The following is a 24,513-nucleotide window of genomic DNA, read 5'->3' as shown; positions in this document are numbered from 1 at the left end:
CTAGTGCTTTCCACCTGGGGACCAGAACTGCATGAGTGTTGATCATCTGATCAGACGCACAGAGATATGCATCCTGTGAAAGGATGCTTGCCACTTTGTTCATGAGGTAGAGGCTTGTCTGCTTACGTGCTTGAGGTACCACCTGCAGGCAATGGCTTGTGCTCTTCCCAAGCAAGTAAGCTGGTCTGAAGGAGCCTCTGGAAATGAGACAGCAGGCTGTGAGCTGGGGAGCTCTTCAGACAGGTTGAAAGCTGAAAGTTGTCACCTCTTAGAAAATGAACTTTGAAATTACGATTCATAACCAGGTGAATAGGATAGTGCCTGCCCTCAGCTTTTCTGTCTATGTCATGCTGCTTGTGCTCCAGACTGACTTGGGCACAAGCTCATCCTGACCTGAAAACTCGGCAGTTCCAGGGATGCAGCAGTGCACCCAGGCTCATCTGCCTTGTTGAAGGGCTCGGCTTCTTTTCTCAAGCACACCCCCACATGATTGAGCTGTGAGGCTTCTTAGGAGTGACCTTACATCTCAGTAGCTCTGAAGTCAGGCAGAGGTTAAGGTCCATTTCTGTCTGCGTAGCTAGGTCTGTAATTTAATCAGAGTAGAAATTATACCCTATTATTAAGTAATTGGTTTGTCTTGGTAGGTGTGTTCTGACACTTTGTCTCTAGGTACTATCTGGTTGATACAGTTTTCATCAGTTGACATTTTACATCCTGTTTCATGTGTTTACATGTGTTAGTTTGCATAGATACATAGTTATTAGTTACACAGCCGCCTATTCTACATGGCTCAATATTCTCATACAAACTTCCTTTTCACCAGCACACAGGAAGCCCAGAGGACAGCACCAACTCTCATTTATGTTCCACATGTCCACGTAAGGTGGGAGGCTGTTGGAGTCTCACGGGAAGCTACATTACCACATTATTATAAAACAGTCCAGCATATGCACTAGGCTTTTTGCTTGCAACTTCAGATGGATGGATATGTACATTTTCAAGCTTCATTTAATTTTCCTTTTCCAGTTTCATTTTCATTTATGTGTCCTTGAAGCACCTGAATGCTGTGCTTTCCCAAGCAACTGGATACTGTTATCATGAGGGCACCCTACCTGAAGCTCTTGTAATTAGCTTAGGCAGAAAACAAGACTGGAAACATCTGTCTAAACTGTTTTCTGAGGCAAGAGATTCACTTGGACCCAGCCTTCCCCACGTTCTCACACACACAGGCTTATTAGACAGGTCTGTAAGTGTAAGTTTGCCTAGGAGAATCAATCCAGTGACTTTGAGATGGCTGTTTATATCCTGAGTCCAGTGTATGCAATGAGTGCAATGTAAAAGGCAATCGAGATGTGTTCACTAAAAGCATACCTTCCCACAGTCTGCCACTGCAAAGTAGAGTTGTTACATTGTTCAGCAGAGAAATCAGTTGAGCACTTCAACGCCTTAACTACAGTGTCAGCTCTTGCTTCATGAAGGCCAAAGCTTGAGAAATTACAAAGCTAAATCCTATCTTGTGTTTCAGCGACTTTAGGAAGACAACTACCTCCATTTCCATCAGCAGACTTCAGGAGGAGTACAGCCTTCACTTTCCAGGCTTCTGAGAGTTGGCCTTACAGGAAGGTGTTTAAAAGATGAAACAGGTTACTCTCCAGCTGATGATGTCTTCCTGAACATGGAAACACAAACCCTAACTGGATGCGTTTACCATCAAAGGCTTTGCAAGTGCTTAACTTGGATACTGTTGGTAAATTCCTTCTAAAACTGAATACTGAAATTCCAGCACATCAAGAGTTTCTGGCATCAAAGCGGGTCCCTTTTCTCACAGAAGGTTCCAGTAGTTCAGGGCTAAGCCCCCAGGTCAGGGGTCAGTGCTGGCCCTGGAAACAGTCCTCCATTTCCTCAGGATTGGGGAAGCCATGTCGCTCTCTGATGTCCAGGAGCCAAGGTGCAAAGGTTCCACCTTATCTTTCCAAAGAAGATGAGAAAAAAATGGATTTAGGATATAACAATTAACGTAGGCCTCCTCAAAGAGTTCAAAGCCTTCAGCCCAAGTAGCAGTACCTCAGACATTGACATCTTTGAGGCTCTACCTGAAGCCTTTCTTGCCGTTCCTTCAAATGACATCATCAAATATCACGACTCATGCTGTCCTGCTATCTAAAGCCTTGCAGCTTCTCCACAAACTTTTGCTGCTTCCCCACAGTCCACCTGCCTCCTCCCATTTCCATTTCATATCTTCAGCAGTTCGCTAAACTCAGTCCACTAGTCAGTCCTCATCCATGTAGCTGATCTACCTCCAGATGGACAGGCAGGACTTGATAGCAAAGCCTTTCATTCCTTCTTAAAGGATGTATGTTACTGGATTTGCTCTCCCCGAATTTTTCTCAATAGCTGAAGAGAAAGTCTGAAGCCGGCAGAAAGAAAAAGGTATTCTGCATTTCCAGATAATACTTAAATAGCAACTAGGAAAGCTAGCCTGCTGTTTTTCAGAAGAGAATGTCAATGAATAAAGCAGCAAAACATTTGAAGGTTTTTGTTTCATTATTTGCAGTACTTTTTACATTCTTGAAAGCAAAGTATTTAAAGACATATTTCATCCTACTGTGCACCGAGTTTTGCTGACCTAGAATGTATACAGCTAACCATTAAATCTACAGATAGTATGCCCATAAAGGAAACAGCTGGTTTTTCAAGCAACAAATTACAATGGACTTCCAACAGATAAACCTGTCCTGCTTATAAACCAGTCAAGCTAACATCTACATAAAACACACAGACAACAACATCCCCAAACCCACCTTTTTAAACCAGAAGCCTTTCTGAGTATACTCTCCTTTTTTATTACACCAGACACTAAGACTCCTACTATGACAACGCATTGCTTATATTTTGAATCTACATATATTCGGCATTTTATCCACTCTTAAGAAACTACTTTTTTCTACTACTATAAGAGCTCAATACTAACAGAAGTTTTTTGAGCGCACAAATGTATTGATTCCTCAGGTACATGCTCCTGCAAACAGCTGAGTTAGCATTTATAGTTCTAACACAGTCTCTGTTACCTTGGATGTCACACTTTGAATCTGTCACAGGACTTCTGGATGAAGAAACGGAGCAATGACCATCTCTCTTCTTCAAGCTGAAATTTGGTCAGAGAGACCACCCACACCATCAAATCATACCTAAAGATGAATTCCACACAACACATGTCATAGGTTAAAGAAAGGTAAAGAAACGCAATCATTGTCTCCATACGTTTTCTGTTACGGGGGGTTTCTTTCTGAATAACCTACTGTAAAGCAGAGGTGCAGTAGGATTTTACATTAGAATATTTAGAGTTTACTCCTAAGCTCCCCAAAGAAACCTAATTGCTCTTTAAGAATCAATTCTAAAAGAGAGCCCACTTAAAGCCACCAATGCCAACAGATTAAATATTATGCCAATGGATTAAATATTGCCACCCTTTAGACTCTGTAGGAGAGCAGGGAGGGGACTGCTTCACAGTCAGGCAGTTGCTCCTCCTCTTCAGTAGTTTCCTCCCTCCCCTGTTCTCTAATCACACTCACCTTCTGAAAGCTCTGTTAGGGCTGCGCTTCCCACGCCTCTGAAAATGTTCCTCCTCATTAGAGGAGGAGGACGGGGGCGTACCGTTGTAGAGTTCATGTTTCCACCTGAAAGCATTTCAAAGGCAACAAAAAGAAGATTAAGAACATGCTAAGTCACGTCAGGAATCAAGTGAAGTCTATCTCAGAATGTACTGTGAGATCTATGAATTTTCCAGTTCATTATATTTCTCATGCAAGGGATTTCAAAAAGCACTACATGTTTTCCCTTGCGAGAGCAAAATTCAGTCTTTGTTGGGAAGGTAAAATGTTTAACAATTTTATAAACAAAATTCAGCTACAAAGGACTCATTTCCTCTAATCAGTCTCACACAGAAAGCATCCAGTTTCACTGAGCATAAAGTATTCACTCCATGAAACATAAGTCCCTTGCACTTATTTAATAATCGGTCTTCTAAAACTGATGCATCCTCCTCTTTCCTAAACTGACTGCTTGAAAGAATGCCAAACAAAGTGCTCATATCACGCTATAGATAGCATTCTCCAAGCTCTAAGTGCTTACAGAATCCAAGCTACCTTTGTCACCACCATCACCATGGACACCTCTTTTTGGAATTCTTCTTGATTAAGAGTATTTCCACAGAGAAACATTCCAAGAAAAAAAAAGAAGAAGAAGAAGAAGAAGAAGAAACTTGCATTGGCGTTTGAGTGATTACAGAAGTATACGGTGATACTATTCAGTTTGACTTTTGCATACAGTATACCAGAGCTGTGCAAAATAACTGTATTGTATTTTTCCCCCGATTTCCACTGAACTTTGTGTTCAAAGTGGTTACCAAAAACAGCAGGCAGGACAAGTAAAGAAGGGAGCTCCTGAGAGAGCTTCAGTTACTTACTCCCAAGGTCTCCAGGCTTTATGATTTCTCAGTGTCTCGGCCTTTGTTTTCCTCACAGTTTGTCTCCCCGACACAGGCACACCAGACAATGTCACACGGAGCTTGAAAAGCAAATGCAGATCTATCCAAAGGAGGCAACAGCTGGGTCAAGCAGCCTGCCAGTGGATAATCACATCTTGACATAAGTTCTCAGTCTTCTTAAAAATCATGGCAGGCTGCAAAGCAGACAGCATAAAAAACTAAGTGACAGTATAGATTATATGATGCCATACATAATACTGAAGTACTGACCGAGCTGCATACCCAGTTCTGTCTGTAAGCTAACAACTGGTCCCAGCTGCTGCTTTATTGACACTAATTACAGATGAGCTTCTCTGAATTTTGCATATAAACAAGAACTGAGTTCCACCTCTATGTCAAACTGAAAAGTTTTTATGAACCCATTCTGAATCATGGAGCAGAAGAGACTAAGAATACAGTAAAATTTCCAGACTCTTCTGTGAAGTCTAACTAAATTACCTACCCTTTTTCAGAAATTCTTTGCTATACTTGACGATTAAATAGTCTGATGAAGATTTTTAGAAGGGGCTTCTGGTTTCAAGTGCAGAACAAAAGGATTTCAGTTAAAGAATCTCAGCCAATACTTCCTAAATCAGGTCATCACTGACCCCAAAATGTATTTTTAGAAATCACTTGCTATTGAAATATCATTTCTCCCAAGAAAAAGATCTTGCTTCCTTTGTACCTTCAGACTGTCACAGTTACAATGCCACAATTACTCTGTAATTACCAGCCATCTGAAAATACTTTAAAGCATTTTGGGGTGTTGTGACTGACACTACAACTGATAAATAAGAACCATCATTAGCCATACACTTTCCGATTAGTTCTTTTGCAGCAAAGGCTTTATGACAGGGCACTTCTAAATGTGTACATTTGCCTGACCGGAGAAGACCAGCCCGCGGTGAATATCTTACTTTGTTTGTGTTCTACTGAAAGCAAAGAATTTAGAAGAGCGTTACAAGCTTCATTAAGATAAAGCAGGTTAGCGATGAAGCCGAACATGTGATGTGTTTCAACCATCTCTTTACAGAGCACAGGGAAGTTTCAAGTTTCTTTTATCAATGCACAGGACAAGTGGACCACACGCACACCCAGTTTTTCAGGAGGACTGAAAGTCACCACAGAGACCAAGAAAGATGGTTTTGGTGCTGTTCTTTTAGAGATACACGGGTCATTGCCTTAATTCTGTGTGGAGAGCTTTAATTGAAAATCAGGAAGTTTGACATGGAGATAGTAAAACTCATTCTGTAAAACTCCTCAGTAAAAATAGTGCAGTGGAATGGAAATGGTATTATAAACTGTAAACTACGAGTAGGAAAAGAAACTGAATTATAAAGAGCAGACATCCTGAAGTCACACTATAGTAGTTAGCATCCCATTTGCAGTATAGTGCTGATACCCATTAGACACAGAGCAGTGCATAGAAAAAATGGAAAACAGCAAGGAGCATGCCAAGTGACAAAGAAATACAGTGTGCACCGATACCTGCATCTAGCAAAACCAGTGACATTTACTTGCAGAATGATGGTAAGAAATTTAAATAAAAGTAGTGTGGGTGTTTATATTCTTTTCCTTCATGAAATTATATCCCACTTATACACAAGAAATCAGCCCTTCAGAGCTATTGTGCAGATAACCTACTTTCCAGCAGAGCTTGACAGCATTCAACAGTTTTCCTTGGTCTAAGGTCATAGGGCATTCGAGAATCTTTGCCATCTTCAGCTTCTCAGGTTTAGCCTTCTTCTGATGACACAATAATTATACCCAATTCCCCAATGAGGAAAAAAGGAACTCAATGCCTGCAGGAAACGTTTATGCCATTAGCTTCTGTAAAGTAATTTGAAATTCTTCCACGAAGATGACTAGAATGAAAAATACTGCGCTTGCCTGCCTAGCCAGCTTTTAATAATATTCTTTTGCATTAATAGCTGGATGCCGTGAAAGGAACGTACATGCTCTGTTTACCTACTGGCCCAATAAGAATAATTTCATTTTATTCCTCAGTAAAAACAATCTTTAAAAAAAAAAAAAAGAAAGAGTGGTCCTGCTTTCCGAATGCAGGATAAATGATATGGGGTATAGAGACAGAGCACATGGAAAACTGAAAAATGAGTCTGTGAGCACTGGCAACCCCACTCCTCAGTCCTCCAACACTCTTCTCTTTGATCATAAAAAAATGAATTTCTCTGCTCTCCTATTCTTTGAATTCCAGTTGTTCCAATTCCACCTGTTCCAATGATCCCATCTAACCTCCCTTAAACCAGCATTCTCTGTAATCACTCATTCTCTTCTGGTATGCTTCCCACCATAAAAGCATGCTTCAGTTTTCTCCCCATTTCAAATTCCAGGGTTTTCACTTTGCTCCTGAATGAAATCCCACATACTCTTTTCTCCCATTCAGCAGACTATTTATACTGGCTTTCTGCAAGTTTCTCCTTGCCAACTCCCTGAAATCCACACACTTTATCCGCATTACACTACTCCACTCTCTAGATGGCCACGTATTGAAGCAGCTCTCCTTAAAATCTTCAGTTAACTTTCCTCAAGGAGACTTCCAAACCATTAGTCAGTTCTCATTCCCCCTTACTAGTCTGCTGCCTTTGGCACATTTGACCATATTTCTTCTTGTTCATCTCTTGCCCTACCTTGATTTCTCTTGGTCACCCTTCCCAGTTTCCTCCCGTCCGTCTAAATGGTCTCTCGTTGTTCTACAAGGGGCTCTGATGCCAAGGTGCTTCTTTGGGAGTCCCAGGCTATGTCTAGACTAATGCATAAAAACAGGCATGGACTGTTCCCTGGCCTGTTAAAGACTAATAACACGATTACCCCAGGGATAATTAATACTTCTTTCATGGACATTTGACTTGTACTTTTTTGTAGGTTTTCATTTCCAATGTTCAAGTCTTGCACAGGCTGCAGAACTTGTGCAAGATACTGCTTTCATGAGGTACTGCATAATTACATCTCTTAATCCAGGCCTGATAAACTCAACTACTGCAACATGCTTTTCTGTCCTCAAATACAGCCTTACCCCACTCAGATCTATTCAGAAAGTTGCTACAAAGATCATGCTCTGAACTTACTGCCTTAATCACAAAGAACGTTCTCCTGAAACCCTTCAAGATTCTTCTCTCGCAGCAAACATGAAGTCGCTAAGGCCCTTCATGACTTATTCTCCTTCCTGTATTATTTCCCACTGAGTACCCAGGCGACAGCTCTGAATTCCAAGCCGGCTCTGACAGCAGCTCCCACTGACTGCCTGCTCAACACAAAAATGCAGAAATACGTTCTCTCCTCCCCTGCTGTCTTCATGCTTGAGAGGAGCTTTTCATATGCATCATATTCATATTATCTCCTGAAAATTCTTGCTGGGCTGCTCAAAACCCATGAAAACTGTCAGGCTACTGCTATAGCAAGAGCAGTGCTTATCAGTCAGAGTAGGACTGTCCATTTCCTCATATTCCCACCTGTCAACAGCCATCTGTTGCCTTTTCTCTTCTGCTAGATTGTAAGCATTTTGGATAAGGACCGATTTCTTTTGCCAACACTCTGTCCTGAGCTTACTAGCAAGGCCCTGCAGTCCCTGACAATAGCTTGTCAGCTCTATGGCTATACACAAATGCGAACAGATGAAAAATATCCAGTAGTTCAGCTCATTTCCACCATTTAAGGTAAGACTTTTGGCCAGAATGCAGTAAAGAAAATTGAAAGCCGAAACTAACCTGCACTGCCATCTTCATTGTCAGCAATTTCATCATGAGTTCTTTAAGTTTCTTTCTTGTTCTTCCCTCCTCAGTAGTACATATCAAGGTTTTCCTATTTAAAAGAGAGAAGAAGGATCAGACACAAACATGCAGCAAATCTGACATGCGCACACTTGGTGCCTACAGAGTAACTTTATCAAGGCTCTGCATGTACACAAAAGATTAGCATACAGCCCAACTATGCAGAAAGCAAATAAGGATCACTAGAATCCAACCACCTACTTTTCCTCATTTCCACAAGAGAAACATTCTAGTTTCAGTTTATATCTTTCAATCTAATAGAGATGAGAAATGGACACATACTTTAAGAGAAGAAGGAAACATACACTTTTAAAGATAGGTCATGGCCTACTTTGCCTCTCTGTTAACATGTTGATTCATGGCCCAGGAAATGTTTTTTTAAAAAAAAGTGATTAGCAAAGCAAAAAGCAGGTCATCCCCAGAGATTCCTGAAGTCTATGAATCTATCTTTGCTTTTTATCCTAGAGTTCTCAAAGAACAGGACAGTGGTACTCGCAGGAGTGCTCATTCTGGCACCCAGGATTAACCAGAAGAATTTCTGCTCCAAACCAGGGTTCAGTAAATGTGGAAGTTGCTGCGAATTTCTCATCCAGATTCAAAACTGAGTGTATCAGCTAATCACAGACTACTAATCCACCAGGAGAATCATGAAAAAAGCAAGTTTCCCAGGAGCCACAGAAGTATTCATACTGGCACTTGAGGGATATCATAAGAAATATTGTGGATAAATCTGGTCTCCTTTGGAAAAAAGGAACTGAGATTCAAACAAAAAGCACAAAGGCAGCCTATGAAGATGCTCCAAAAATGAAGTGCTGATCATTCAAAAGCCCACTAGGAGAATTTAATTCAACAGAGAAAAACTAAGACTGAGAAAACATGATTGTTACTGACGAACGAGTGAAGAGTTAACAAGATTAAAGAAGTTTGCCAACTGATATGCACAAGGCTGTGGAATAGAAGTGTTAACAGGGTTAAAGAAGTCTGCCACCTGATAAGGCTGTGGAATCCAAACTGCATGGACACCCAGGGAGGGAAGAAGCGATACGGAGGTGCTGCAGTCTTGCCTCGCTAGCAGGGACTTCCAAGCAGAAGAACGAACAGTCCTGTGATTGTGAAACTCACAGAGGTCAGCAAGAGCAGTGTTTGCCCAGAGCCCCAGCCATATAAAAGGAAACTTGGAAGCTAAGACAGTTTGAGCAGGGACGGGAACGTGACCTGACCATCCTCTCCGCCTGGACCGTGAGTATTCCCCCCCCCTCCTTTTCCTGGGACGCCGGGTTAAGGTAACTCCTCGAGGTTGAGAGTCCTCTCACTAAGAGAGTGAACAAGCTAGCTTTCAAGTTGGGATAAGCAGTGCTTCCAAGTAATAGCGCAGTAGCCAACGGTTTGGGGTTATCCTTTCTAAATTAGTAATCGCATTATTTTAATGGGTGTTACTAATCCGAGAGCTTGCGTGAGGAAATAAACATATTTTTATTACGTTACTGTCTCAGAAGTGACTATCGATCCTTCCTAGAGTGACAGTTACTTATAACAGAAATTCCTCTGGGGACAGAGAAGCAGTTAAGCTCACAGGCAATGCTGGCACAAGAACAAATACACATAGAGTTGCCATTAAAAAGTGCAGTTTGGATTTGTGAAGGATTCAAATCCCTGAAAGGGGGATTCTGGAAGTGGCTCTCAGTGAAAGGAGCAGTTCACAAGGGAGCTTAAGTCAATTTATGAAGAAGATTCTAGGATACATTTCCCTGTAACAGGCGACTAAACTACATGACACAGGAGATTCTTAGCGAGGTGACGAAATGTCAAAAAACCCAGGCAAACAGAAATACAAACCTGAGTCTGCTTTATCACCACACTTTTCAATCTGAAATGCAATGCACCAAGTTATTAGCTGATCCAAGTGGATCTTGTTGAACTAGTCAGCTCTTATTGTACCTCCTGGTTTGTGTTAGGTTATGGCACTAAAGGCTAATCTCCACAAACACAGAGGAGCAGAGGAACAATGACAGGCCGAGGAACCCTCCGTAACCTCATCAGAACCAACAGGGCTCCCTAACATGGCTCCTCAACCCATGATCCTGGGGTGACACCCACCACATGAGTCAACCGTCTCCCTGGACCACCTTGCAGATTCCCTTGGAGGGGTTACTGCATGCGGGGGTATGGGAATCAATACGGGATGCCAGGAAGAACATCTTGCAATTGAGACTCACTAGGGGCTGTTTAGAGGAAAGACCAAAGGCAGTGAAAGAGAGGCATCAAGCTAGTTTTGGGGAGGAACCAGTGTGGAGAAACAGAGGAAAAAGGGGATAAAAGGTGCAGGCTGCTTGTGAAAAGGTGCCTGGTCAGGAAGCTTCTCTGGCGATGCCCTGCACCTGATAACTGCAGCCTGCTCTGTCTTCTTAACTCCCTTTTGAACTATTTGCCAGGGTGAGGGGACCCTCTCCCGGGAGTTAGGATCAGCATCAGGCCACTGGTTCTGTTTGTGTTTGTGCAAGTGCTGTGTCTTCTGTGTTGATCTGTGTGATTGGTGATAAACATAGGTAGTGTATGTAGGTGTGCTTGTCTGACTACTGGTGAGCCTACATGCTCAGCCTCGCTATTGCCTGCACCTGGGGACATGGAGCTGTGGCAGCCTCACTTCTGTTGGACTATTGGATTCGGCATCTCCTACCTGAGCGCACATACAAGGCTGAGTGGAGGCAGGCTCATGTGGGACTCCCGCTGCTGCTGTCAGTGCTGGCCTCTCTGCACCACTGGCATTGTTAAAAAGCACGCGTGTGCGGCCATACTTTGCAAGCTGCTCAAATCTACCTACAAATGCAAAACAAAGATGGTTTCGTGCTGCTTCCCAGCAGAAGCGACCAGCCTGTGCCTTGCAATGCATTTCCCTACAGGAAAGGGGAGCTGCTCAACCCCATGGGCTATCCCACAGCCATTTGTACGGCCACTGCGACATAAAGAGCTCTGTCTGAATCGCCTCTCCTTTCAGCTAGGAAGCTCAGGAGCAAGCAGTGCAAGCCAGCCCCTGGACTGGGGACTCAGGGTCTCTGGGTGCTGTAGGGGCCTTCCTCCAGGGACTCCCCCCCAAGGTAAGCGCTGCCCCAGGACAGCCCAGGGACTGGCTGAAGCACAGAGGAGAGAAATGACATTCCCCAGACTTGGCTGCCAGCAGTGCACTGGAGCTGGGAGAGAACCCAGGTGTCTGGGCTCCCAGTCAGCCTCTCCCCTGCTCTCCCCAACAGACCCCTGCCCTTCACCTTCCCACCCAAACCTGAGAGGAGGGGGGGGAGTCTTTGTGCACCAGCCCTACACCACTCCCATGCCCAGCCCCGCTGCCCCAGGGCTGTGGGTGCAGCAGGTGCAGGTGGGCTGGACAATGTGCTGTGTGGGGGGATGGGGGAGTGCATGCGGTGCTGTGTTTGGGCAGGTGTGTGGAAAAGGGGTGTGTGCAGCATCCATGGTGTGGACAGGTCTCTTATCCCCATTCAGAGACACAGGTATTAAGGGGGATCTTTGGCCACAGCATCCTGCGTACATCTGCAATATGTCCATTTAACAGGAAATTCTCTTGCTCCAAACCAACTGCAGGAGATGTCTTGGGGACGAAGGCACTTGCACCAGCTCCCTGAATTCGGAGTCCATCAAACCACATGAGTGTGTCAGAAGATGTGCAACTCAGACAGTGTGAAAGAACAAGAGAAGGGAAGAGAAGAAAGAGGGAAAAAGAACAATCAGAGACTGTAAATGCAGCAACTTATGAAATTACTGTTGGTATCTCTTATCTACTGACCTAAAGAAGTGCAAAGTGCAATGGACATTAGCAGCATTATTACGTTTTGGGAAGTCCAGATAAAGTGGTGCTGCTCACAAGATACACTGCAGAGGAAAATACAAGTTCTCCTTGTACTTACCCTGAGATCTGCCGTGTGATAAGCTTGTATCACTGCTGCAACACCTTTGCTGGGGCAGCCTGGAAGATGCAAGAAGACAGAGTGTCCAGACCCTCTATGAGAACAGGTTTGGCTTTCAGGAACAAAGCGCTCTGAAAGACAGCAAATAAACTCTCCTGCGTCATCTAGAAAAAACATTTCCACAGCCAATGGACAAGCTGTGTCAATCTCCTGGTGAACATCAACAAGCCATACAGTCTGTGATGGCTTGCATTTCCCCTAAATGCCTGGCCTGTTGTTTATTTTGGCTGTGCTAACAGCAGATCGGCCCCTCTCCGGCAACTCAGGCAACAGGAGGAGAAAGACAGGAGCACAGCTCCCACCACCTTGCTCAGTGTGCTCTTGAGAGGACCAGAAAGAGAAGGACCAGGGCAATGTTTTGCTCCGGTCTCCTGTGGGACCTTGCAATGAACTGCCAAAGGCTTTTGTTGCCTTCCACAAGGGGCACTAAGCCCACCCACAGACAGCCTTGCTCATCAGGCCTTTTTCAAGGTATGCTGAGAAGCCTTGAGGGCAGCTCAAAGAGATGGCTATTACCTCAGGTGCAGGTAAACGTGGAAAAGATCCTGTTTATTCTCGTACTAAGGGGAATAGGGATCCTCACCACCAAAACTTTAAAGGACATCGCATTCAGGAATGTTTTAATGTGAGGATGGCAGAGGCATTTGTTTCTTCCCCAACTCTCAAATCAACTCTTGATCAGCAAATTCAAACATTAACCAAGATTTGGTTTTTATCCCCCTCAGTTCTGCCAATCAGTGTAATACAGGCTAGGCCTTTTGTTTCAGCTGGTGCATCTTGACGGCATGGCAAAGTCAAGGCATTGCAGGTCACCTGCTTACACATGTCCATAACTTTGCGGTAGTGGTCAAGATTCCCTGAGAATTGTCATTAGACACAATTCATTTACCCGAGAACGTAAAACACTAGCTCCTCTTTAATATTAGCTGGCAGGTTATGTTATAGCATCCTTTCCCAGAAGCAGTGGAGGAGAAGTCACAGTTCAACAGATAATGGGTTATTTTCCAAAATTCCTGGAAAAGACAATACCAACTGTAATTTGGCTCCACAAATTATAGTACAGACACTGTTAATCACTGTGCAGAATGGCAAGAGGCCAGAAGGAGGCACAATTGAGTAAAATTTCATCTCAGCTGTAAAACAGGTCAGTTTGAATGCAGTCCAGAGGCTCCTTAACTTTACAGACATTCATACTACGAGCTCCAATTGAAACAAAATACTTCTGGATATTGCTGCTTCATAATTTCATCTGTTAGATGCAGTTCAAACTCTTAGTCCTTTGGGTGCTGAAAAACAACCACTTCCATTGCAAAAATGAATGGTATTGAGAAAAAGCCTACTAAAAATGGGGTGCGGGGGGGTGTACCTGAATTTCACCTTATATGGCATTTTTAGAGCAGCCCAAGTCACATATGGCAGCAACAGCTTCTGCAGCGAGGCCCAAAGCTGCCTTCTCCACAGAACTGAAACGAACAAAACCTTCATCCTGTTTGGCTGATCCCAAATATACAGACCCAGAGCATCCAGGCTGTTAACAAGACTGTTTCAGAGTACCAGTCTGAAAGATTCACCACCGCTTTGTCCTGTGGTCGCAATGCTGGAAAAACCCTGCCCAAACCTCAAAATCCACTCACTAGCAGACATGAGAGAAAAAAGCCCACAAAGTCCTTCAAAATCAAGATGTCAAGCAAGAAGTATCATTTCAATCCAATTCACCTTAGCTGGCTATTCTGCAGATGAACAATGAGTTCACTGTCAACTTGCTGCTTTTCATGCTTTGGACACAGCAAACAGGAAGGAGGAAAAGGTTGGGGGGAGAAGGGGGAGAAAGGAAAGAAGACAGGGAGTAGAAACGGGCATTTTGGCCTGATATTGTTAGGCTACAAGGCACTTATGAATAAGAAAACAGGCCGGGCTGTCACATTAAGCATGGCTTTTGACAGCTGAGAAACAGCAGGGCCTGGATGCGGAATCAATTCCTGCCACACACTTTTCTGCTCAGGAAGTTCTTGTCCCTTCCTGCTCAAAGCAAGACTTGGGCACCCCTCAGCCCATTCCAGGGGCTGTAAACTGGAGCTGAAAAGTGCCCGACTCACTTTATCGTACCAGTCTTGCTCAAACCCCTCCTAACACTTAACTTAGACGTGTGGCACTACAGTACATGATCATGACATTCAGATTCCCACAACACCTAGCTGGAGCAGGAGAGACTTCTAGTCTCTGCTCTAGCATTTCTCACTGCTGACGGCTTGCCTTTGCAACCTTGAGATTGTTTGTATTTTGAGAAATTTTATTTTAAACCGCCAAAATTCCTTCTAAGCAAATAATTCATAGCTCGGGAGCTTTCAGGACACATCGGCTCATTAGTCCCACTGAGCTGCCTTTCACCTGCTTGAACGAAAGGAACTAACTGCAGCAGCATGTTATTCTTTCTTAGGAAAACCTGCAGTGCAACCACCTCATGTATTTTCCCAATGTATTTCCCAGTACCTTAGAGGCCGCAGAGAGATGCTGAAGCTGGAGAATAAGGAGCTGGCTCCAGGTTTGCAGAGCGCTCTCTGGCAGTTCTCCCTCTCTCTGCCGCTGGACTCCTCAGCCCTTCTCTTTGCAGAAGCTCAACATGGGCTGTCTGGTGTGTGGTAAATGCTTGCCCATCTCTAACAGACTTTTTGATGCTCTTGCAGTAAAAAGAAACTCACTAGAACAGCAGAAGATGGCACGTCCACAATAACAGCTCTACACCTCCCTACTTCCCAGCTGTTGGCTCTGAAGCAGGAAAACATCAGAGTTCCTCTGCTTAACAGAGGCAAGGACAGCTCCCCCTGCCCCCACCAAATGGTTCCTCTCCCTTATCATCCCAAACAGCTGAATCCTTTAGACTGTCTCCTTTCCAGAGAAGATCTGCACAAAATATAAGCAACTAAACCTTGTATCCAGTAACAGCTGAAGGTCAACTGCAGCTGTAGGCGCCTGGCACCACCAATAGATTAAAGAACACCATGATCGTAGGATGTTGCAGGAAGAGCCTCTTGAAAGGGATCTGAAACTCATGGCTGTAAATTCTCTTCCACTTTTTCTGAAGCTGTCTCATGGGCATATGTTACCACAGTCCAAAATAAGTTTCTCCTACAAAAGCCCTCCCTACTCTGCTTGCAAGTAGTTCAGAAAAGCTCAGATCTCCTCTTTCAGCCCAATTCATATGCTGTTAAGAGCATCAGCTTGTCGAAATTCTTATGTTAATGTCAAAAACTGTCAGCAGCCTTCTTATGCTAAGTACCTGCCCTCTTACCTGAGCTGCCCCAAGCAATTACTAGCTTTCATCTGTAGCAGCGAAACATAACAGTGTCGTACCCAGCTGACGCCACACTCTTTCAGAAAATTTACAGTACTTGGTTTTCCTTTGCTCTTTACTGCATGCTGTTGCCAATAATTCTGAACCCACATCCTCCAAAAATATCTGTTAGCATACAGGATACCTTCCAGACGGTTGCCAACAGCCTTCAGCGCAAATGAACACCAGAACACAGCCAGCCACACTCCCCAGAACAGCCTGTGATGCTCTCACACTCAGCTGAAACCTCGCCCGCATCCCCGCACTCTTTCCTGCAACGCCTGCTACCCTGCCTGCACTAACACAGCTTTCCCAAATGCAACTGTCTCCTGCCTGCCACAGCCACTCACACAGCAAACTGACACGGCCTGGGCAGCTCCTGCGCTTGGGGGATACAACTGACAGTGCCTGCTCCTCAAGCACCTCCACTGTCCCACCAGCACTGTCCCATTTCTCTGCTCTCAAAATCCAAATGCATAAAAAGGAAACACAGCCCCTCCAAAGGCAACCACGGTCTACCCACCCCTCCCCAAGCAAAAAAACACCTGGCGCCACCTACCTGGGAGCTGCTGCCTGAGCTCGACCACTCCATCGCCTCGGCTGGCCTGGCTGATGCCAGCCCAGCTCTCTTCACCGCCTGCAAAACAAAACGAGGCATTTCTAGACAAAGGCAGACACAAAGACACACCAAGAGACACTGCCTCTTCTGTCCCGCCTCCTGAGACATTCCCAGGCTGCCCCCAGCAAAGTCTCTTCTACTTGGCCCCACTGTGTGACCAACCAAAGGCACACATTTGTGCCCCATTCTGTGCTCAAACAAAGGCACACCTGGCACACATTTGTGCTCCATTTTGTTCCCCTCCAAAAAAACAAGGCACACATTTGTGCCCCTTTGTGTGCCCCAAAAAAAGGAAAACAAGGCACGCATTTGTGCCCAATGCCTGCCCTACCAAAAGACATAGAAGGCACCCCTTTGTGCCCCATTGTATTCTCAGCCAAAGGCACACAAAGCACACATTTCTGCCCCATTCTGGGCCAAAACCAAAGGAACACAAGGCACGCAATTGTGCCCCATTATGTGCACAACCAAAAGGCACAAAAAGCACACATTTGTGCCCCATTCTGTGCCCAACAAAATGCACACAGTTGTGCCCCATTATGTGCACAACCACAGGCACACATTTGTGCCCCCTTGTGTCCCTAAACAAAGACACACAATGGTGGAAGCACAACATGCTTCCAAGATATCTCTTAGGCAGTCTTCTGTAGTGTTTTATTAATTGCCTCTTCTTTAGTCTCTCCCTTTCTTGAAATGATCTGTGTACATCCTGGCTCTGCTTGGCTTGCACTCTGCTAGTCTCATGTTAAGCCCAGCTGCACTCACCACCCCAGAGCGACTCTCTCCAATACCTCTCCAACTAGGTCCTGTGCAAACATCCAGACCAAGTCCACCACAGTGTCTTTTCTCACTGCTTCCCAGACCACCTGGTGTAGGAAGCAGCCCTTTACAAGCAGGAGACACTTCAGGTCTGAAGGCATCGTCTCCTGACAGGGCCTCGGGCCTTCTAGCCAAGCATCAGAAGATGTCAGTGCTGCCTCTGGGCCTCCTCCCCTCCTGGGTGCACAAGCCCTTTGTGCGAGGCAGCCGAGCTGGGACCTCAGGCAGCCCTTGCAGGCCCTTGTCAGGCTCTCCCCCTCCTCCTCAGCACAGGAGGAAGGCCAGGGCACGAAAGCCTGGCGCCTGCCCTGCCTGGTGGAACAGGGCAGAGAGGCATGCCTGCCTCTGCTTTGCCCAGCACCTATCACTGTGTCACTGTTGAGCCACGCACAAATACTCCCCTGTGTCTCTCCCCATGTAGGTGTCACTTCCCCCAGGGGGCCTTGGACACAGGGCAGGGCTGTTCCCTTCAGTCTTTCAAAGCACTTCACATTCATATCACTTGTGGCTGTCAGTCCAGAAGCTTTGTGTCCCTCGGCCAGGGCAGTTGCAAAGAGTTCAGGAGCTAACGACAAGTTTTCTTTTCCTGTAACTCCAAGAGCCCCTACCCTAAGTACTCTCTGCCAAACGCCCACACACCAGGTGATCGTCTGGGGCTGGAGCCTCCCTCCAGCACCCCCAGAACATCAGGTGACGTTTCCCCTTCAGGAATTTAACCCACAGGCATTTCCAAAAGACTCCGGGGCCTCACCCAGGGACCCCCCCCCAGGCCGGAGGCTCCCCAGGGGCCGACACCAGCTCCCCAGCATCGGCAGCCCCTGCCTGCTCCCATCCCCTGGGGTCCAGTCGAGACTGCCCATGCCAGGCCTACTCCTCCCTCACCTCCGCCACACACACCCTGGGCGCTGCTCCCCAAGGCCACGGGGAAAGTGGAACGCTTCATGGGTAAACAAGCGGCCCAGCCTCATCTCTTCCCCCTTGCCTCCGTCACATCGTGCCCCGCCGGCCCCATCTCGCGGCCCGCCTCCCCTCTCACCCACCCCGCAGGCCTCCCCCATGCCAGCACCAAGCATACCTGCCTGAGCTGGCAGGCCCTGCTGCGCACCTGGCCTCTTCTCCCCAGGCCGACACCGGTGAGGCCATGGGTGACCTCCTTCCCTCCTGTGCGCATGGGCATCGTGAGCAGCAACACACCAGCAGCCACTGACCGCGGGGAGGACCGCTCTGGCACAGAAACCTCACGGCTGGAGCCCTGAGTGCATCCGTGTTCCCATGGCGATAATGGCCACTGGGGACGGAAGCAGAAGGGGAGGAGAAGGGGGCCGGAAGGGGGCTGGGGGAGACGGCCCTGCAGGACTCACCTTGGCACTGCCCGCCACGGCTGCAGAGACCAACCCTGGGGGCGGCCAGCACTTGCTGGGTTTCGACTGCGTCCCCCACGTGTTTCCCAGCTGCTCTCCCAGTCATGGTTTCTTCTGGGTGCAGAGGTTTGGGCCCGCCATGTGCAGGAGGACAAGAGTGCCCCAGGGCTGTGCTGACACTCAGACAGGAGGATGTTACACTACGATGGGACCCATCGTTCTCTGTCCCCACCAAAGCCCTCAGGCTGAGACCCTGTCTGGGCGTGTGCTGACACTCCCAAACCAGCCTGGATTACTGACACTGTGCACTGGACCCCTGAGGTTTAGGAGCACTGCGCAAGGGAGCTGGGCGTGTGGTGCTGCACATGCAGCATGACCCCTCTGCGCTGCTCCCACTTTGCCTCCCGGGAAGCAGCGCTGAGTTCAAGCCCAGATGCCACAACACAAGACAGAGCCCCCAGCGCTGAGCCTGGGCAGAGCCCAGCCCCTGCGGGGCAGCGGCTGCACCCCGGGGCCCCACACTCCCCGACCACACGGGCCACGCTGCCCCCAGGCCCTGCCATGCCCCGGCCCCGCACTGCCGCCCACAAGATGGTGCCCGACCGCAGGGGGAGGGGGCAGAGCAGGCCGCCAGGGCAGGAGGGCCCAACGTTGCTATGGCACCACCCCAGTGCAGCCCTTCTATTGGCTGGCAGGAGGAGGAGGGCGGGGCTCCCTTGGACTGACAACTCTGTCAGCCATTAGGAGTCCAGGATTCAGAGTCCTCAGGAGAGAGGAAGGGGTGGGGCCTGATCTGGAGGAGAGAAAGAGGGAGGAAGGGGGAGAGAGAGAGAAATAGAAGTGAAAAAGAAGGAGGAGAAAAGAAGGGGAGACGAGAGCAGAAGAGCTCTACTGGCTGGGTAGATGAGGGGAGAGCAGTGGATGTTGTCTACCTAGACTTCAGCAAGGCTTTTGACACTGTCTCCCATAGCATCCTCATAGACAAGCTCAGGAAGTGTGGGTTAGATGAGTGGACAGTGAGGTGGATTGAGAACTGGCTGAATGGCAGAGCTCAGAGAGTTGTGATCAGTGGCACAGAGTCTAGTTGGAGGCCTGTAGCTAGCGGTGTCCCCCAGGGGTCAGTCCTGGGTCCAGTCTTGTTCAACTTCTTCATCAATGACCTGGATGAAGGCACAGAGTGCACCCTCAGCAAGTTTGCTGACGATACAAAACTGGGAGGAGTGGCTGATACACCAGAGGGCTGTGCAGCCATTCAAAGAGACTTGGACAGGCTGGAGAGGTGGGCAGAGAGGAACCTCATGAAGTTCAACAAAGGGAAGTGCAGGGTCCTGCACCTGGGGAGGAATAACCCCAGTCACCAGTACAGGTTGGGGGTTGACCTGCTGGAAAGCAGCTCTGCGGAGAAGGACCTGGGAGTGCTGGTGGACACCAAGTTAAGCATGAGGCAGCAATGTGCCCTTGTGGCCAAGAAGGCCAATGGTATCCTGGGGTGCATCAGGAAGAGTGTTGCCAGCAGGTGGAGGGAGGTGATTCTCCCCCTCTACTCAGCCCTGGTGAGGCCCCATCTGGAGTACTGCGTCCAGTTCTGGGCTCCCCAGTACAAGAGGGATGTGGCACTACTGGAGCAAGTCCAGCGAAGGGCTACAAAGATGATTAGGGGACTGGAGCATCTCTCTTATGAGGAAAGGCTGAGAGAGCTTGGCCTGTTTAGCTTGGAGAAGAGAAGGCTGAGAGGAGATCTTATCAACGTGTACAAGTATCTGAAGGGAGGGTGTCGAGAGGATGGGACCAGACTCTTTTCAGTGGTGCTGAGCGACAGGACGCGAGGCAACGGGCACAAACTGAAACACAGACACTTCCATCTGAACATGAGGAAAAACTTTTTCACTGTGAGGGTGACAGAGCACTGGAACAGGTTGCCCAGAGAGGTGGTGGAGTCTCCTTCTCTGGAGATATTCAAAACATGCCTGGATGCAATCCTGTGCAATGTGCTCTAGGTGACCCTGCTTGAGCAGGGGGGTTGGACTAGATGATCTCCAGAGGTCCCTTCCAACCTCAGCGATTCTGTGATTCTGTGAAGAGCGAGTGAGCAGGGGGAAAGTGAGAGAGCAGGGCAGAGCTGCGCAGGCAGTGACCGCTGCTCCCTCACCTCTCCCTGCCACACTGGCATTACCTCTGCCTTCCCCACGGCCTCCTGCCCTTCCCTGCGGAAGTGCTTTCTCCCTGGCTTTGGCCAGCCAAAAGCCTTCCCAGCCTCACCAGGAAGCACGGGGCCCTGACAGCAAAACTGCCCCCAGCCCATGGGGGCTGCAGGGCCAGTGCGGACACTTGCTCTCACCAGCACCTTTAGCAAAGGGGGCCATTTGCCAAGCAATCTGGGTGGGGGAATGGCCAGGACTAAACATTTCCCCCAGGGCTGGCCCACCCTGGAGCTGAGATTTAACTCTGCTCCTGCTTCTCTGAGCCTGGCGCCCTTTCCCATGGCGAGAGCACGCTCCAGCTGCTGCCTCTGCAATGCAGCACCCGTGCCCATCGCATGGCCCCAGAAGCAGCCCCCCCCACCGACCACCTTGGCCATGGGGGCCTTGCAGATGCTCCTGAGATCACTGTGCCTCCAGCAGGTTGCAAGGTGTCCCCTCTGGGCCCTCCCACCCGAACACACTGGGGAAAACCCACCCTTCAGGAACGGGGGTCACAAAGCCACCTCGGGGACTAGCTTTGGTCACTTGCTGCTTTGGGGTGCTTACCTGGCATCTCCTGCCACGCACGCATCCTCCCTACCTCCCTGTATTGGCAGGACAGTGCTCCTTGCCAGGGGCTTCTGATGCTTCATTGCAAACAGCCTCGCCTGTGCTGAGACAAAAAAGCTCCTCATGGGTAAATGAGAGCAGACCTGGGACAAGACCAACATGGCTCTCTCTGGCACCTCAGGTGCCTGGTCACAGAATCACAGAATCACAGAATCACTGAGGTTGGAAGGGACCTCTGGAGATCATCTAGTCCAACCCCCCTGCTCAAGCAGGGTCACCTAGAGCACATTGCACAGGATTGCATCCAGGCGCGTTTTGAATAGCTCCAGAGAAGGACACTCCACCACCTCTCTGGGCAACCTGTTCCAGTGCTCTGTCACCCTCACAGTGAAAAAGTTTTTCCTCATGTTCAGATGGAAGTGTCTGTGTTTCAGTTTGTGCCCGTTGCCTCGCATCCTGTCGCTCGGCACCACTGAAAAGAGTCTGGTCCCATCCTCTCGACACCCTCCCTTCAGATACTTGTACACGTTGATAAGATCTCCTCTCAGCCTTCTCTTCTCCAAGCTAAACAGGCCAAGCTTTCTCAGCCTTTCCTCATAAGAGAGATGCTCCAGTCCCCTAATCATCTTTGTGGCCCTTCGCTGGACTTGCTCCAGTAGTGCCACATCCCTCTTGTACTGGGGAGCCCAGAACTGGACGCAGTACTCCAGATGGGGCCTCACCAGGGCTGAGTAGAGGGGGAGAATCACCTCCCTCCACCTGCTGGCAACACTCTTCCTGATGCACCCCAGGATACCATTGGCCTTCTTGGCCACAAGGGCACATTGCTGCCTCATGCTTAACTTGGTGTCCACCAGCACTCACAGGTCCTTCTCCGCAGAGCTGCTTTCCAGCAGGTCAACTCCCAACCTGTACTGGTGACTGGGGTTATTCCTCCCCAGGTGCAGGACCCTGCACTTCCCTTTGTTGAACTTCATGAGGTTCCTCTCTGCCCACCTCTCCAGCCTGTCCAAGTCTCTTTGAATGGCAGCACAGCCCTCTGGTGTATCAGCCACTCCTCCCAATTTTGTATCGTCAGCAAACTTGCTGAGGGTGCACTCTGTGCCTTCATCCAGGTCATTGATGAAGAAGTTGAACAAGACTGGACCCAGGACTGACCCCTGGGGGACACCGCTAGCTACAGGCCTCCAACTAGACTCTGTGCCACTGATCACAACTCTCTGAGCTCTGCCATTCAGCCAGTTCTCAATCCACCTCACTGTCCACTCATCTAACCCACACTTCCTGAGCTTGTCTATGAGGATGCTATGGGAGACAGTGTCAAAAGCCTTGCTGAAGTCTAGGTAGACAGCATCCACTGCTCTCCCCTCATCTACCCAGCCAGTCATTCCATCATAGAAGGCTATCAGATTGGTTAGGCATGATTTCCCCTTGGTGAAGCCATGCTGACTACTCCTGATCACCTTCTTTTCCTCCACATGTGTGGAGATGGCTTCCAGCATGAGCTGCTCCATCACCTTTCCAGGGATGGAGGTGAGGCTGACTGGCCTGTAGTTCCCTGGGTCCTCCTTCTTGCCCTTTTTGAAGACTGGGGTGACATTGGCTTTCTTCCAGTCCTCGGGCACCTCTCCTGTCCTCCATGACCTTTCAAAGATGATGGAGAGTGGCTTAGCAATGACATCCGCCAGCTCCCTCAGCACTCGTGGGTGCATCCCATCAGGGCCCATGGATTTGTGGGTGTCAAGTTTGCTTAAATGATCTCTAACCCACTCCTCCTCCACCAAGGGAAAGTCTTCCTCTCTCCAGACTTTCTCTCTTGCCTCCAGGGTCTGGGGTTCCTGAGGGCTGGCCTGAGCAGTAAAGACTGAAGCAAAGAAGGCATTCAGTAACTCTGCCTTCTCTGCATCCTTCGTCACCAGGGCACCCACCCCATTCAGCAATGGGCCCACATTTTCCCTAGTCTTCCTCTTGCTGCTGATGTATTTGAAGAAGCCCTTCTTGCTGTCCTTGACATCTCTAGCCAGATTTAATTCCAAACGGGCCTTAGCCTTCCTCGTTGCATCCCTGCATACTCTGACAACATTCCTATATTCCTCCCAAGTGGCCTGTCCCCCTTTCCACTTTCTGTAGACTTCCTTCTTCTGGTTGAGTTTTGCCAGGAGCTCCTTGCTCATCCATGCAGGTCTCCTGCCTCCTTTGCTTGACTTCCTACTCATAGGGATGCACCGCTCTTGAGCCTGGAGGAAGTGATGTTTGAATATTAACCAGCTCTCTTGAACACTCCTACCTTCTAGGGCCCTCACCCATGGGATTCCTCCAAGTAGGTCCCTGAAGAGGCCAAAGTTTGCTCTCCTGAACTCCAGGGTTGCGATCCTACTTGGTGCCCTGCTGCCTCCTCGCAGGATCCTGAACTCCACCATCTCATGGTCACTGCAGCCAAGGCAGCCCCCGACCTTCACATCTTCCACCAGTCCTTCTTTGTTTGTTAGTACGAGGTCCAGCAGCACACCTCTCCTTGTTGGCTCCTCCACCACCTGTGTCAAGAAGTTGTCACCAATGCTCTGCAGGAACCTCCAGGACTGTTTGTGCCTAGCTGTGTTGTCTTTCCAGCAGATATCGGGGTGGTTGAAGTCCCCCATGAGAACCAGGGCCTGGGATTGTGAGGCTACTTCCAGCTGTCTGTAGAAGGCCTCATCGACTTCCTCATCCTGATCAGGTGGCCTGTAGTAAACACCCACAACAGTGTCACCTCTGTTAGCCTGCCCTTTGATCCTTACCCATAAGCTCTCGACTCGCTCTTCATCCACCCCTAGGCACAGCTCCATACATTCCAGTTGCTCTCTCACATAAAGAGCAACTCCACCACCTCACTTTCCTGGCCTGTCTTTCCTAAAAAGCACGTAGCCATCCATGACAGCACTCCAGTCATGTGAGCTATCCCACCATGTCTCTGTAATGGCAATGAGATCATGGCCCTGCGACCGCACACATATCTCTAGTTCTTCCTGTTTGTTCCCCAAGCTGCGTGCATTGGTGTACAGGCATTTCAGGGAGGTGATCGAGCATGCAGGTTTCCCAGGAGGGGTAAAAGAGGGTCCTCCATAGCCACATCCCATGCGCACTTCCCTGGCTGTATTCACCTGTTGGAGGCATCCTGACATGAGCAGTCTTTTGCTAACTACCTTGTCACTATAACTCTCCCCTTCCCCCATCTTTCCTAGTTTAAAGCCCTCCTTACCAGGTTGGCCAACCTGTTGGCAAAGACCCGCGTGCCCTGCCTCGTGAGGTGGATCCCATCTCTCGCCATCAGTTGTCGATCTTCAAACAGGGTCCCATGGTCATA

Source organism: Apteryx mantelli, chromosome 11, assembly GCF_036417845.1.
Source record: "Apteryx mantelli isolate bAptMan1 chromosome 11, bAptMan1.hap1, whole genome shotgun sequence".
Classification (NCBI taxonomy): Eukaryota; Metazoa; Chordata; class Aves; order Apterygiformes; family Apterygidae; genus Apteryx; species Apteryx mantelli.
The sequence above is the reverse complement of the archived record's forward strand: the minus strand, read 5'-3'. Positions refer to the sequence as shown.